The 13278-nt window shown below is 36.7% G+C and overlaps 1 protein-coding gene across 7 annotated transcripts in view; it reads left to right on the top strand.

The window, feature by feature from the left end:
• Positions 1-13278, top strand: part of ITPR2 (inositol 1,4,5-trisphosphate receptor type 2) — a 508939-nt gene that overhangs the window by 259846 nt on the left and 235815 nt on the right. The gene's annotated exons all lie outside the window — the stretch shown is intronic.

The following is a 13278-nucleotide window of genomic DNA, read 5'->3' as shown; positions in this document are numbered from 1 at the left end:
GCTGTTCATACAGTTAAAAATTGAGATGAAGAGGGACGTCTGGGTGGCTCAGTAGGTTGGGCATCCAACTCTTGGCTTTGGCTCAGGTCATGATCTCCCAGTTCCTCAGACTGAGCCCCAAGTTGGGCTCTGTGCAGACAGCATGGAGCCTGCTTGGGATTCTCTGTCCCTCCCTTTGTGTCTGCCCCTCTCCTGCTCTCTCTCTCTCTCTCTCTCAAAATAAATAAATAAACTTAAAGAAAATTGAGATGAAGAACTTTGAACCATAAGTGAGACCCCACACCATGCTTTCTATCTGAGTTCTGACATCAGTGGTATTTCTTGTGCAGTCAAACCAGTTCTTGCATAACAGGATGGCCCAGTGTTGGAGATTTAAAATAGTCACCAGCACCATATTAGTCTAAAGATCTCTTTTTTTTTTCTAAGTTATAAGATTTCATTTTCTATCAATCCTCTACTGGCTTGAACCTTATGATTTAGCAGAATATTTTAGTGACTTTTTGTATGCTATAAAGACATGGGTGATAAAGAGTCTAAAAATTAATTATACCTAAGTCTGTAATCAAGGTAGGTTTGGAAGGGTGATGCTTTGGTGTAAAATCTCAGTTTTATCTTTGTGAGAAGGCATGTTTTCTTTCTCTTCCTCATTTGTCCTTTCCACTCGAGCAGTTATGAAGCTCTGGAAACTTTATCTCTATTGTCCCTCTGCATCTGTAGCTCTCCTCCATTCCCTTCCATTAAAGCCTTGACTTCCTTTCTGGACCACTGTAGCAATGCAATGTTCTCGCCTGTCTTTCTTTACTTAAATAAATCTGCTACCAGAGTAATCTTCTTGAAGTGAAATTCTCTCTGTTGGTTTATAAACAGTAACAACAAAGTCTCCAGCCTTCAGCACCATCCCTTTGTCTAACAAACTGAGAACAGATTTCTTTCCTTTTTTAAAAAAGTTTATTTTGAGGGAGGAGGGGCAGAGTGAGAGGGAGAAAGAGAATCTCAAGCAGGTTCCATGCAGTCAGCACTGAGCCCAACTCGGGACTCAATCTCATGAACCGTGAGATCATGACCTGAGCTGAAACTAAGATTCGGACGCTTCCCATGCAGGCACCTGTGAGCACAGATTTCTTACTATAACGTTCATGGTCTCTAGAGCACAGCCCTACCTTACCTTTCTGACTGCCTTGCCCGCTGGTTCCCACACAACTCATGTGACAGAAGACTCAACTATTAGGCCCTAGCCTTGCTCACGCTCTAACTTACTTTCTGTATTTCTGTCTGGTTCTTTTTCTTTTTCTCTCCAGTTTCCACCATTGCCGCTTGTCAGCATCTTTCCCATTATTCAAAATGTTTTGTTCTAATTTCTCCATAAAAGCCATTCTTAACTCCCATATCTAGAGCTGAGCTTATCCCCCTTTGACCACTCACACTTTTCTTATGGTCTTTATTTGATCATAGTTTAGCTCATCCTAAGTCATAACCTTATTTCCCCTCTTAGACTTTGAGGGACAATTATTATGAAGTGCCGATCACAAAGACATTGATAAAAAACTATTGTCTGGGATTAAGAAGGTAGAAAGCAAAGTCTGCTTTGTGATAGTGAGACCACATCTCTTTTTGCTTGGGCATGGATGCTGTTCATAGAAAAACATACTCAAAATGAAAGGTGTTCAGAAGTGAGCCTACATAGTAGTAAAGTGATCTAAACCCAACTTACTTGAATGGTGATTGCAAACATTTGAACTGTTTAGACAAAGAAGAGAAATCTGAGGGTGAACATAAGAATCTTTTGACATTTGAAGGTGATAAGGAACTTCTTTTACAGGGACAGGGTTATAACTAACTTGTGTCAGCTGCAAGAGGCAGATTTTTGTCCTAATATAAAGGATAACTATTTTACAGTTGGTACTCTTTTAAAGCCTTAGGGGTCACATTTGATTTTTCTATGTTGTTCAGGCTCTATTGGCTCCATTTCCAAAATATATCTTTTTTCTTTTCCTTGTGTGACACTCTTCTCCAAATTCACCTTCATGTGATGTGGACTACAGAAGCATCTTCTTACTGAATCCCTCACCCCCTGTCTCGCTACCATCCATTCCCTACACAGCGGTTAGAACAATCTTAAAATGTACGTCAAGTCGTTATCACTCACCTGCTCTCCACTGCACTTGAAAGTTGTATTCCTTACCGTGGCTTAGAAAGCCCTTTATCGTCTGAGCCTTGTCTTCTTTTTCTACCTTTCCTTCACTCCTCGCCCAATTCTGCTGGTCCACCCACACTGGCTTTCCTTCTGTTTCTAATCTACACCAGGTTTGTTCTCAACTCAGGGCATTTTCATACGCCATTTCTTCCGTCTGGATCCTCTCCCTCGGCATCCCCCCACCTCGGCCCGATTGTCATATGCTCAGAATGTAAGTTCTCGGTGAAATGTTCCAGAACATTCCATAGACAGTGTCCCACCTTCTTCCTGCTCCTTATCCTATTCTATTATTTTATTTTCCTCTTAGAACTTAACACTGTTTGAAAGCATCTTGTTTGTTTATTTATTTTTCCTTCTTGTTGTCTGCTTCTCTCATTAGAATGTAAACTATGAAAGCAGGGACTTTGCCTTATTCACTGACTGGTAGGTCCTGAAAGCTTCTGGATGATCAGGTTAATGAGTGTTTGTTGACTGACAGTAATTCACGGGCTAGGAATTTTGCAGATAGTGAAATTTAGGCTTAGAAAGGTTAAATAACTTGTCCAATTAATAAGTAGTTGAGTTGGGCTTAAAATCCAGGTTTCTCTGAGTATGAACTGTATGCCATACTGTGTTCCCCCAGAAGTCCTATCTTAGGAAGCCCTAAAAAATAAACTAGAACTTGGCAGTTTGGCTTGCTGAGTAGGGATTTACCTGAAATTTTACAACTCAGGTGCAAAATCATTTTTGTGCTTCACCAACCCTTTAAGAATGCAAAGAGGTGCTACAATTTAACACAATTCATATATGTAAGAATTTGTAATATTGGAGAGAACAAAGAGGATACATATTTAAGAAAAAGTCAAGAGAACACTGTTTTTATAAAGCAAATGTCCAGGGCATTTATAAGTTGGTAAACATACTCCTATGCGAATATTTATTATAGATCTTCCTTGACTTATGATGGGGTTACATCCTATAAACACCTCCTAACTTGAAAATATTATAAATCAAAAATACACTTAATACAACCTAACCTACCAAACATCTTAACTTAGCCTAGGCTGCCTTAAATGTGTGCAGAACACTTACATTAGCCTACAGTTGGGAAAATCATCCAACACAAAGCTCTTATTCTTTAGTAAAGTGCCGAATATCTCATGTATTTATTGAATATTATACTGAAATTGAAAAACAGAACGGTTGCACGGGTGCAGGACCCTCATGATCACGTGGCTGGCTGGGAGCTGTGGCTCGCTGCCACCTGCCTAGCATTGTGAGAGAGGATTTTACTGCACATCACTAGCCTGGGAAAAGGGAAAAGATCCAAATTCAAAATTCGAAGTACGATTTTTCTACTGAATGTGTCCCGCTTTTGCACTATCCTAAAGTTGAAAAATTGGTAAGTCAGACCACCATAGCTCAAGAACTTTCTGTGTAGTTACATTTACATAACACTTTGCAATTCGTAATGTGCTCTCAAGTACATAAACTCAACTCATTTATTACCAAAAATTCTTAGTTCTCTTCATTATTTGTACATTAGATACAAAAAGTAGTAAAAGCCAAGAGCACTTCCTTCACTAGTGCTTACGCTGCTGAGAGCAGCAAGTATTTATTGAGTATTGGACGGTGTGGTAAACCTTACCATGTGGACATAATTCTTACCCCATCTCATGATGGGGATGTGAGTTCAGCAAGGTGAGGCAGCTTGCCCAAGGTCACACAGGTACATGAGGACAGAGCCAGGATCTTCAATGCTGACACGTGCTACCAGGCATTTGTGATGCCCCACTGTCAAATCAGTTTCAACAAGCATTATTTGTTTTATGCCTTTAAGACACAAAATGTAGATCAAAATGGTAATTTAAGCTGTACATGAAACGAATGCATACAGCTTTCAAATAACTTAAAAAGAATGTAAGGAGATTGTGAGCTAAGTTAGTAAGGGTTTGGAGGAAGTCCTTATAGAAAAAAAGAGTGCTTCCTATCATTTGTTTGTCTCTTTTTCCTTCATGAATACTCCAGAAATATGCTACAGTTTTATCAGTTACTATCAAATGTGTTGAGGCCTTGATCAGTTGTGCATTCCTTATGTCATGTTCAGTTTTTCTGATAGAACTTCATAAGCATTTAAAGTTGAAGCTGTGGTCAGTTGTGAATGTACCACGTATATCATATTAGGTTTATCTGAATAAACTTCCTAATCTTTTAAAAGCTGAGGTGCTTTTGAATGATTTGTATCTGCAGAAATTACTGGTAGTTACCTCCATTGCTACACTTTTTCCCAAGTTATGTGGAATTTGAAATTGATAGGAAGATACAGGGTCTTAAATGGTAATAAATGCAAATTCCCAGGTAATGTCATAGGCAGGGGGAAGAGGGCTACCTGGAATAAGATATAAATATCTCTGTCATTCTCTCCTCAGTGAGGTAAGTTAAGGCTGGTTTAGGAGCAAGTATGGATGGGGATCTCTGGAATAAATGCACACCATAAATGCACTGAGATTTGAGAAATGATAGGGCCATTAAGGCCAGGGAAAGTTTTTTTTTGTTTTTGTTTTTTATGTTTTTAAATGTTTATTTTAGTCTTGAGAGAGACAGAGCTTGACCGGGGGAGAAGCAGAGAGAGAGAGAGGGGCATATGGAATCCAAAGCAGGCTCCAGGCTCTGAGCTGTCAGCACAGAGCTTGACACGGGACTCAAACCCACAAACCATGAGATCACGACCTGAGCTGAAGTTGGACACTCAGCCGACTGAGCCACCCAAGTGCGCTAAGGCCATGTACAGTTTTAAATGTGCTTGGTCAGTGCCTGTTCCTCAGTTTACTCTTTTACATAAAACACAATAGCACATGGTAGAAGTACTTTGAGAAAAAGCATCCAAAAATTACTTCCATATTATTTCACTTAAAAAAGAATTTTGTTCCATGTGTTTCATAATCTTCAAATGATTTGGGGGGGATTAATGTTGGGTACTTTGTTGGCAACAGAATCTTTTTTCCAAATGGAAATTCTGTAAAATATCTTCTACAAATGGTTTGAATAATGAACATCAATCTTCAAGCCAATTTTGCCCCAAAAATTTGAACATGTAGAAAATAGTAACTCTTTGAGAAGAGAAATTCAGTCTCTATTAAACAAACAAATCCATTTTAATCTACCTATGGTATTGTAGTTGACTATGTGATGAGTTTGACATAATGCACTCCTGTAATTCTGATTTTTCAAACTGTCATTATTACTTTTTAAAAATTAAATCTGAATAAGTTACAAGATGGGACAAAATCTTATAAAATTTTTCACATATTCATTGATTCATTGGATTTATAATGACTGTTCATTATCTGCAATGTTATTATTTTAGTTGTTTGGAAAAACAGTCTTTCAAACTGTATTTCCTGTCTTCAATGAATTTCTAGTACATTGGGAGTAAACAACATGTACAGAGATCACAAAGCAGAATAAGTATCTTAACTAGCAGTGCTAAGTATCCTATCTGTTACAAAATTGTAGAGCCTGAGATAGATAGTGCCTGGAGCCTCTGTAGGTATTCAGTGAATATTTATTACATGAATAAAATAAATGGATGAATACACGTAAATGAATGAATATCCTACTCTTGTCATTGGCTGCATAAGATCTTATTATGGGCCTATATTCTAATTTATTTAAACCCATTGCTGGATATTTATTTTGTTTCAAATTATTTTGCATATGAGGAAGAATAAGGTAAATACCTAGGAGTAGGATTTCTGGGTTATTTATTTTTTATTCATTTATTTAGTTAGTTTCATGTTTTTATTAAATCCAGTTGGTTAACATACAGTGTAATATTAGTTTCAGGTGTAGAATTTACTGACTCATCACTTCCATACAACACCTGTGCTCATCACATGTGCCCTCCTAGCCCATCACCTATTTAGCCCATCCCCCTACCCACCTCCCCTTCAGGGAATCTTCAGTTTTTTCTGGGTATTTTAATTTTGACAGACACTGTCCTCTGTAGAGATTGTTTAATTTACATATCACCAGTGATGTAGGAGAGCATCTTACTCCTCGATAACATGTTGTTGCCAAATTCTTAGATCTTTGCCAATCTTAACATGTCATTATAGATAACTACAAACATTGTTATAGAAGATATCATTCTAAATAACAGTATTGTTATATATGTGTTTCTCTTTTTATGAATGAAGAAAAAATCTGTCCGTATGATGGAGTCCTTGTTATTTCCTTTTCTGTGGACTTACTTGTGTTTTGCCCACTTTCCCTAAAGGTTTTTTTTTTTTTTTTTTAATCTTAATACTTTCTCAATCATTATAACCCTTTTATTTATTAAGAAAATATGTCCTTTGCCTATAAGTAACATTTTAAGAAAGTTTTTCATTTGTCATTTGAATTTTTATTTTGTTTTATTTTTTTGGCATGCAGAAATTTAGTTTCTTTCAGGCTTTTTAGGTTTTCTTTCATCTTCAGAATGGCCTTGATCAGACTGAGTTTTGTTTTTGTTTTTAATTCCCATTGAGAATTTTCATGATTTTGGTTTTTCTGTCTGTCTGTTTGTGTTCTTGGTGTGGCTGTTTACAATTTCAAGCTGTCTGGAATATATTATGTTATAAGGTAGAAGGTATGGAGTCAACTTTATTTTTTCCAGATGATCAGTCAGGTGTGCCAATACTAGTTATTGCATAACCCACAAAATTATAAAATTATTCAATTTGGGCATTAATTCAGTGTATGTTGAGTGCCAAACAGGAAAGATGCATTTTGTATCTTTAATGTTCTTCACATTTAACAGCACTCGTGCTTCAATAGAGACTTACCCTGGATATTATGACATGATACAGAAAAGACACCACACTGCCCACCCCATCACACCTTCTTTGTGGGCCAACTGTTGTGGTTCTTGTGGGCCCACACAGTCAGGCTAGACAACCAACCGAGTGTCCTAATTAGTGCTGATTCTTTCTGTTGCCTTTCTTTCCCCCAACCTGTCAGTTTATCTCTCTAAGCATTTTTTTCCATGGCACCCATCACTGCAATATGTGTGTTCTCAGAGATTTCGTTCTGGCAGACACCATCAGTGATTTTGTCTAATTAAAATTTTCACACAATAGGCAATATTTAATGAATAATAATTAGAAGTAGATTTCGATTATATCTTAAGATCACTGCAAAGACTAGTCATATCCAGAGAATTTTCAGAATTTATAAGCCTAATTAGTAGGTTAGCCGAATCATCAAAATACCTGTGAGTCAAGATAGCTCATTTTAGAGAACTAGCTATTGCTAGGCAGAGCTCTACAAAAGATAAATGTATTAATAACAACCCATCCTTTCTACCATTAGTTTTTTTTAAGAACTCCATATACTTACTCTCTGACAAAATATCATTAACAAGGTATGATCCCAATTGCATTCTAATTCAGAAGAGAAATAGGAGGATTTCTTTTTTAAATGTTTTAAACTTTAACGTGACTTATTCCATTAAAGCACACAGTTGGAGTTAATGCTATAGGCCAGAAGAGTGACTGGCTGTAGTAAATTCATTAGTTCTCCCTTAATGAGAGAGAGGGGGGCAGTGAACAGCCAGTAATCCAAAATACAGCCTAGTTCACATGTCGATATACTGTACTATTCATACCATAATTTCCCTAATTTAATAAAAGTAAGATAAGTTTGGATTATTTTTTTTTGTTGCATTCTAGTTTTTTAGGTTTTTGTAAGCCTTTTCTTTTTCTAGTCACAATTTTCTTTTCTGCTTTAATTTTTAAATAATATATGGAAAGCTAATTAGCATTGTCAGCTTTGCTTTTGAATTACTATTTATAATATTTTGACAGTGTAGAGAATCTATTTCAGGCCATATCTTTAAAAGGATTCATCTTTTTATAATTGCTTGAAAAATTTTTTATCATTATCTCCACAGCTGACTTATTTTAACTCAAATTCTCTTTTCCCCAATTGCATAGTTAATTTTCTTTTATTACTTAAAAACTGTGATCTAGCCCTCGGCTAGAGTTAACCTTAGGCATGACAGAGTAGTGTATTTTACTCAGTTAATCTATAATGTACAATTCGTGCTTAGATAGGAGACTAGAAAAATACCAATGAAAGTAGTACAATTTGAGGAAAGCAAGCAAACAAAAACCCCTTTCGGCAAAGTCTGGGCCATGCTGTTGGTCATGGTGGAATAGTGGCCGCAACATCTGGGGTGGGTGAGATTCTCCTGAGATGGCTAATTAGAAGCCTGCCCTGCTGAGACGAATAGAAGTGCTGTCACTGGACTGCATCTCCACTGGTGTCATTAGAAAAATATTCATTGAGGGGCACCTGGGTGGCTCAGCAAGGTTGAGCGTCCGACTTTAGCTCATGTCCTCCTCATCTAGCAGTTCACAAGTTCAAGCCACGCATGGGGCTCTGTGCTGACAGCTCAGAGCCTGGAGCCTGCTTCAGATTCTGTGTCTCCCTCTCTGCTCCTCCCTGGCTTGTGTGCTCTCTCTCTCTCTCTCTCTCTCTCTCCCAAAAATAAATAAATAAATAAATATTTTTAAAAAAGAAAAATATTCATTGAATACTTCTTTGTGTACATTCTATTCACAGCAACAGCACTTCCTTGATGGTCAGTTGTACCTAATGTACCTGATTCCTAAAGGGGAGATACATCCCAATCTCCTCCTCTATTTTTTTTTTAAATGTTAGTGTAAACTTGGCTATGATATATTTTGAGGAACATTGAAGTTTATCAATTTTTACTTTTTTGTTGTTTAGAAAAGAACATAGAACAGTATTGTCTTCTGTTTGACTTTCGGATGTTTAGAGCAAGCCCAGCTTATTTGTGAAGGAGCCAGAAAAGGAAGAAAGTCTCGCCAGGGCTTGATCGTGGTGCAGGACTGAGTATTTACACAAATATGTGCAGCTTGGCGGTGTCGAGGCCGTCTGTCCTTCAGATGGAACAGGAGTGAGGTTGCTCTGCTGTGTGTGATGGACATAAACAGCGACATTGTATGCTTTGGAAAAAGGACGTTTATAATGAATATTGGGAAAACATTCACTAGGGAAATCTGGGCAGTGGTACAATTAATTGTTTAGGGTTGCCTTAGAGCTTTATTATTTCCTTAAACTTCAGCTAGAGCTCTTGTTTAAATCGGTAACTTTTTATATTGGTAGCTAAAATTACCTGTTTTCAAAGAAGTTTCAAAGTATCTCTCAACTTCAGAGAATTTTCAGCAGCATAACTAGTATTATTGCTGCTTCCATTATATGAAAGAAGCCGTATTCTTCTGTCTCTCTTTATTCTTTCTTTCCTACTTCCATTCATTTAAAAAAGTCTTCCAGGGACTATCACAATATTTTTTTTAAATTTTCTAAATGTTTATTCTTTTTTTTTTTTTTTTTTTTTTTGAGAGAGAGAGAGAAAGAGAGAGAGAGAACAAGTGGGGGAGGGGCAGAGAGAGGGAGACAAAGAAACTAAAACAGACTCCAGGCTTCGAGCTATTGGCACAGAGCCTGATGTGGGGCTCGAACCCATGGACTGTGAGATTATGACCTGAGCCCAAGTTGGATGCTCAACTGACTGAGCAACGCAGGTGCCCCAATCACAATAACTTTAAATAATATCCTTACATCTCTGTATCTTGATTTAACAGCTGTAAATAATGTCCATATCTCCACGCTGAAAAATGAGGAACTTAACATGTTGACTTTGTTTTTATTTCTTCTCTCCCACTCTATGTTCTAACTATTGTTAAGTAGATTATTGCTTTTACATCGTTATGATTTATGGCATTTGTATTCTATTTGGAAATATAATGAAATATTTTATAGGGTGATAAAATTTAAAAATCAGTGATTAGACCTTACAATATTATGAGATGTAAATATTTTTCACTCTGTAACCATTAGAGACAAGGATGTCATGTAACAATATTGAAACTTTTCCAACTGGAAGGAAATTTTCCAGCCATTAATGCCTAATGGATCTTCTTTCATTTGTGTCTTGCTTTATTCTCTTCTTCAGGTTCATACTCAGTTGCCATGATTTCTCATATTCACACTGACATTTTCTTGGATTCCTGTCTCTCTCTTTTTTTTTTTTAGTGATTTTCATAGCTGGTTTTGAGAAAAATTTCTGAGACATGTTCTGAAATGTTTTTATTTGAGTATCACTTTTGATTTTCAGTTTAGATGGGTGTAAACTCCTAGTTTCAAAGTTTGTTGTCCATTAGCTCTTAAAGGTATAATACTACTGATTCTAGCCTTCAATATTGATGGTGAGAAGTTTGGTGCCAGTATTTTTTTCTGTAGGAATCCTATTTTTTTTTTCCCCTAGGAGTTCTTGCCATTTTCTCTTGGCTATTGGCATTTATATTACTTTCATAGGGCCACCATAACAAATTTCCAGAACTAGGTGGCTTACAATAATAGAAATGTACTATTTCACAGTTTTGGAGGCGGAAAGTCTAATCAAGATGTGAGTGGCACCATACTCTCTGAGACTTCATACCTTTCTCTTAGCTTCCAGTGTTCCTTGGCAGTCCTTGGCATTCCTTGAGTTGAAGCTGTGTACGTCCAATCCCTGCTTTCATCTTCACGTGGCGTTCTTATGTGTGTGTGTGTGTGTGTCTGTTTCCCTTACCCCTTTCTTATAAGGACACCAGTTGTATTGGATAAGGGCCCACCCTAATTTAGTATTACTTTATCTTAACTTGATTACATTTGCAAAGACCCTATTTCCAAAGAAAATCACATTTACAGGTACCTATGATTTAGACTTGAATATTCTTGGGAGGCACAATTCAACCCATGATAGCATTGTCAGTTTTTACCAGAATATGGTCAATATGCTTGCTTATTTAATCCTTTTAACACACAGTGGGCCCTTTTAGTCTGAAGACATAGGTCTTTCTTCAGATCAGGTAAATTGTCATTTATTATTTTCTTAATAATTTTTTCCCTTCCTTTGTCTCTTATGTTTTTTGATGAAACTTAGACATTTTAGATATTTGACTTCCTGGATGACTTTTTCTGTTTCATACTCTCTCTGTTTTATTCTCCCTTTTCATCTTTTATGCTTTATGTTCTAGAAGATTCTTTGACATTCCCAGATTATGAACTTGGTATTTATTCTTATTCTTTTCCTTTTCAGCCAGTTTGAAATCTTCATATGTGCAACTATATTTTCATTTCCAAGATTTCTTTATTTTTATGATTTGCTAATTTCTCACATTTTGCTAATTTGCTAATGCTCACATTTTCCGAGGATGATAATTAGAATTATTTAAATATTTTTTGTACTTCCTTGAATCATTTCTGTTTTTTACTGGGGCCAGTTATTCTTTTTTTTTCTTTTTAAGTTTATTTATTTATTTTTGAGAGAGAGACAGAGAGAGGGTAAGAGAGAATGTCAAGCAAGCTCTGCACTGTCAGCATGGAGCCTATATGGGGCTCCAACTCACAAACCATGAGATCATGACCTGAGCCAAAACCAAGAGTCAGACATTTAACCAACTGAGCCACCCAGACACCCATGGGGCCAGTTATTCTTGATGATAGTTTTCCCTGTGATTCTTGGTGGTGTGTTCATGGTTATAAAGGTCTTTAATGACTACATGGGCTCCACTTCAGTTTTGAGGGGTTTCTCTACTAGCATTTCCTGTATAAATGACAGGTCTGACCCAGAGTTCTGGGTGAGGGGCTGAATAAATGATACAAGCTTTCCTTTGGAGTGTGTGTGTGTGTGTGTGTGTGTGTGTGTGTGTGTGAAGCAGAAGACCAGCTGAGAATACTGACAAGTGTTAAAATAGGAGAGCTTTGCTCAGGGGTTAGAGTCTTTTGTATATTTTCTCTTTTTGCTGGAGCTGCCTCTTCTCTCTTCCCTATTCGACTCCTTATTTGATGAAGATCTTTGGAGTTACTTCAAGCCCTGTTCTGCTTCTCTGTCAAGTCCCGACACCTTCATTTGGCATTCTTTCCAGACAGGTATTTCACTTTCATGAGAAAACATTTCTGCAGTTCCCTAACTTTATCCTCTGGATAAAAATTGCTGCTGCTAACTTCTCTGCTTATGCTAGTGAGAGGGAGGAGGGCCTTGGCTTCCCAGTGGTTCACATACTATGCTTTAATGAGTTGCCCTGATGACTCCCCTGTACCCCATTATCACTCTTGGTGTTCGTTCACTATATTCTGAGGAAGACCTGTTCTAACTCTTAGCTCTTGTAGAGCGGTGTATATTCTCTCCTTTTCTGAGGGACCAGTCATATCTTCATTCTGCTTGTAAAAATGCCTCAACATTTCTGTTTTCCTTATGGCAAGTATTCTCATTTTTTAGTACTGTGACGTAAGTCTGATGAAATACACATTTCGGTGAATTTTGGGAAGAAGGACATGTACCACGTGCCCTCTTCAAATGCAAATTTTTAAATACTCTTCAAGTTTTTATTTTTTTCTTCAGATGTTTCACTAGCTGGAATTCTGCATGAGTGCTCATGTGTGTGCATACACACATGCACATCAGTTGTACTAATGAGCGGACTGGCAGGATTTTATCATGTGTTTTGTGTCTCCTTTCGTATTTTCCTTGGCAGTTGGGAAAGTACAAATTTTCATGGTTGTTATACACTGTTTTTCTATATTGATGCTCTATGAAGTTCATTTCAAACATTAATCATCAAGAAATCAAATAAGTTCTTAAATGTTTAATGAGCCCAGTTTAATAATCGGTCATGAGAATTGAAATACTTTCAGGTTAAATGCTTTTGTACTTATAGAAAAGAATTTAATGGCAGAGTTTAAAGATTTGATTTTTTTCTTTTTTTCCTAGTTTTACTTAAATATAATTGACATCTTATATTGGTTTAGGGTATACAACATAATGACTTAATATATGCATATATTGCAAAATGATTACCACAATAAATTTAGTTAACATTCATCACCTTAGGTAGTTAGAATGTTTTTCTTGTATGAGAACTTTTAATATTTATTCTCTTTAACAAATTTCAAATATATGATACAGTATTGTTAACTGTAGTCACCATACTGTTCATTACATCACAGAACTTATATTTTTTTCTTTTTTATTCTATGCTTATAAGACCATT

Source organism: Leopardus geoffroyi, chromosome B4, assembly GCF_018350155.1.
Source record: "Leopardus geoffroyi isolate Oge1 chromosome B4, O.geoffroyi_Oge1_pat1.0, whole genome shotgun sequence".
In the NCBI taxonomy this organism is placed as follows: domain Eukaryota; kingdom Metazoa; phylum Chordata; class Mammalia; order Carnivora; family Felidae; genus Leopardus; species Leopardus geoffroyi.
The sequence above is the reverse complement of the archived record's forward strand: the minus strand, read 5'-3'. Positions and strand labels throughout refer to the sequence as shown.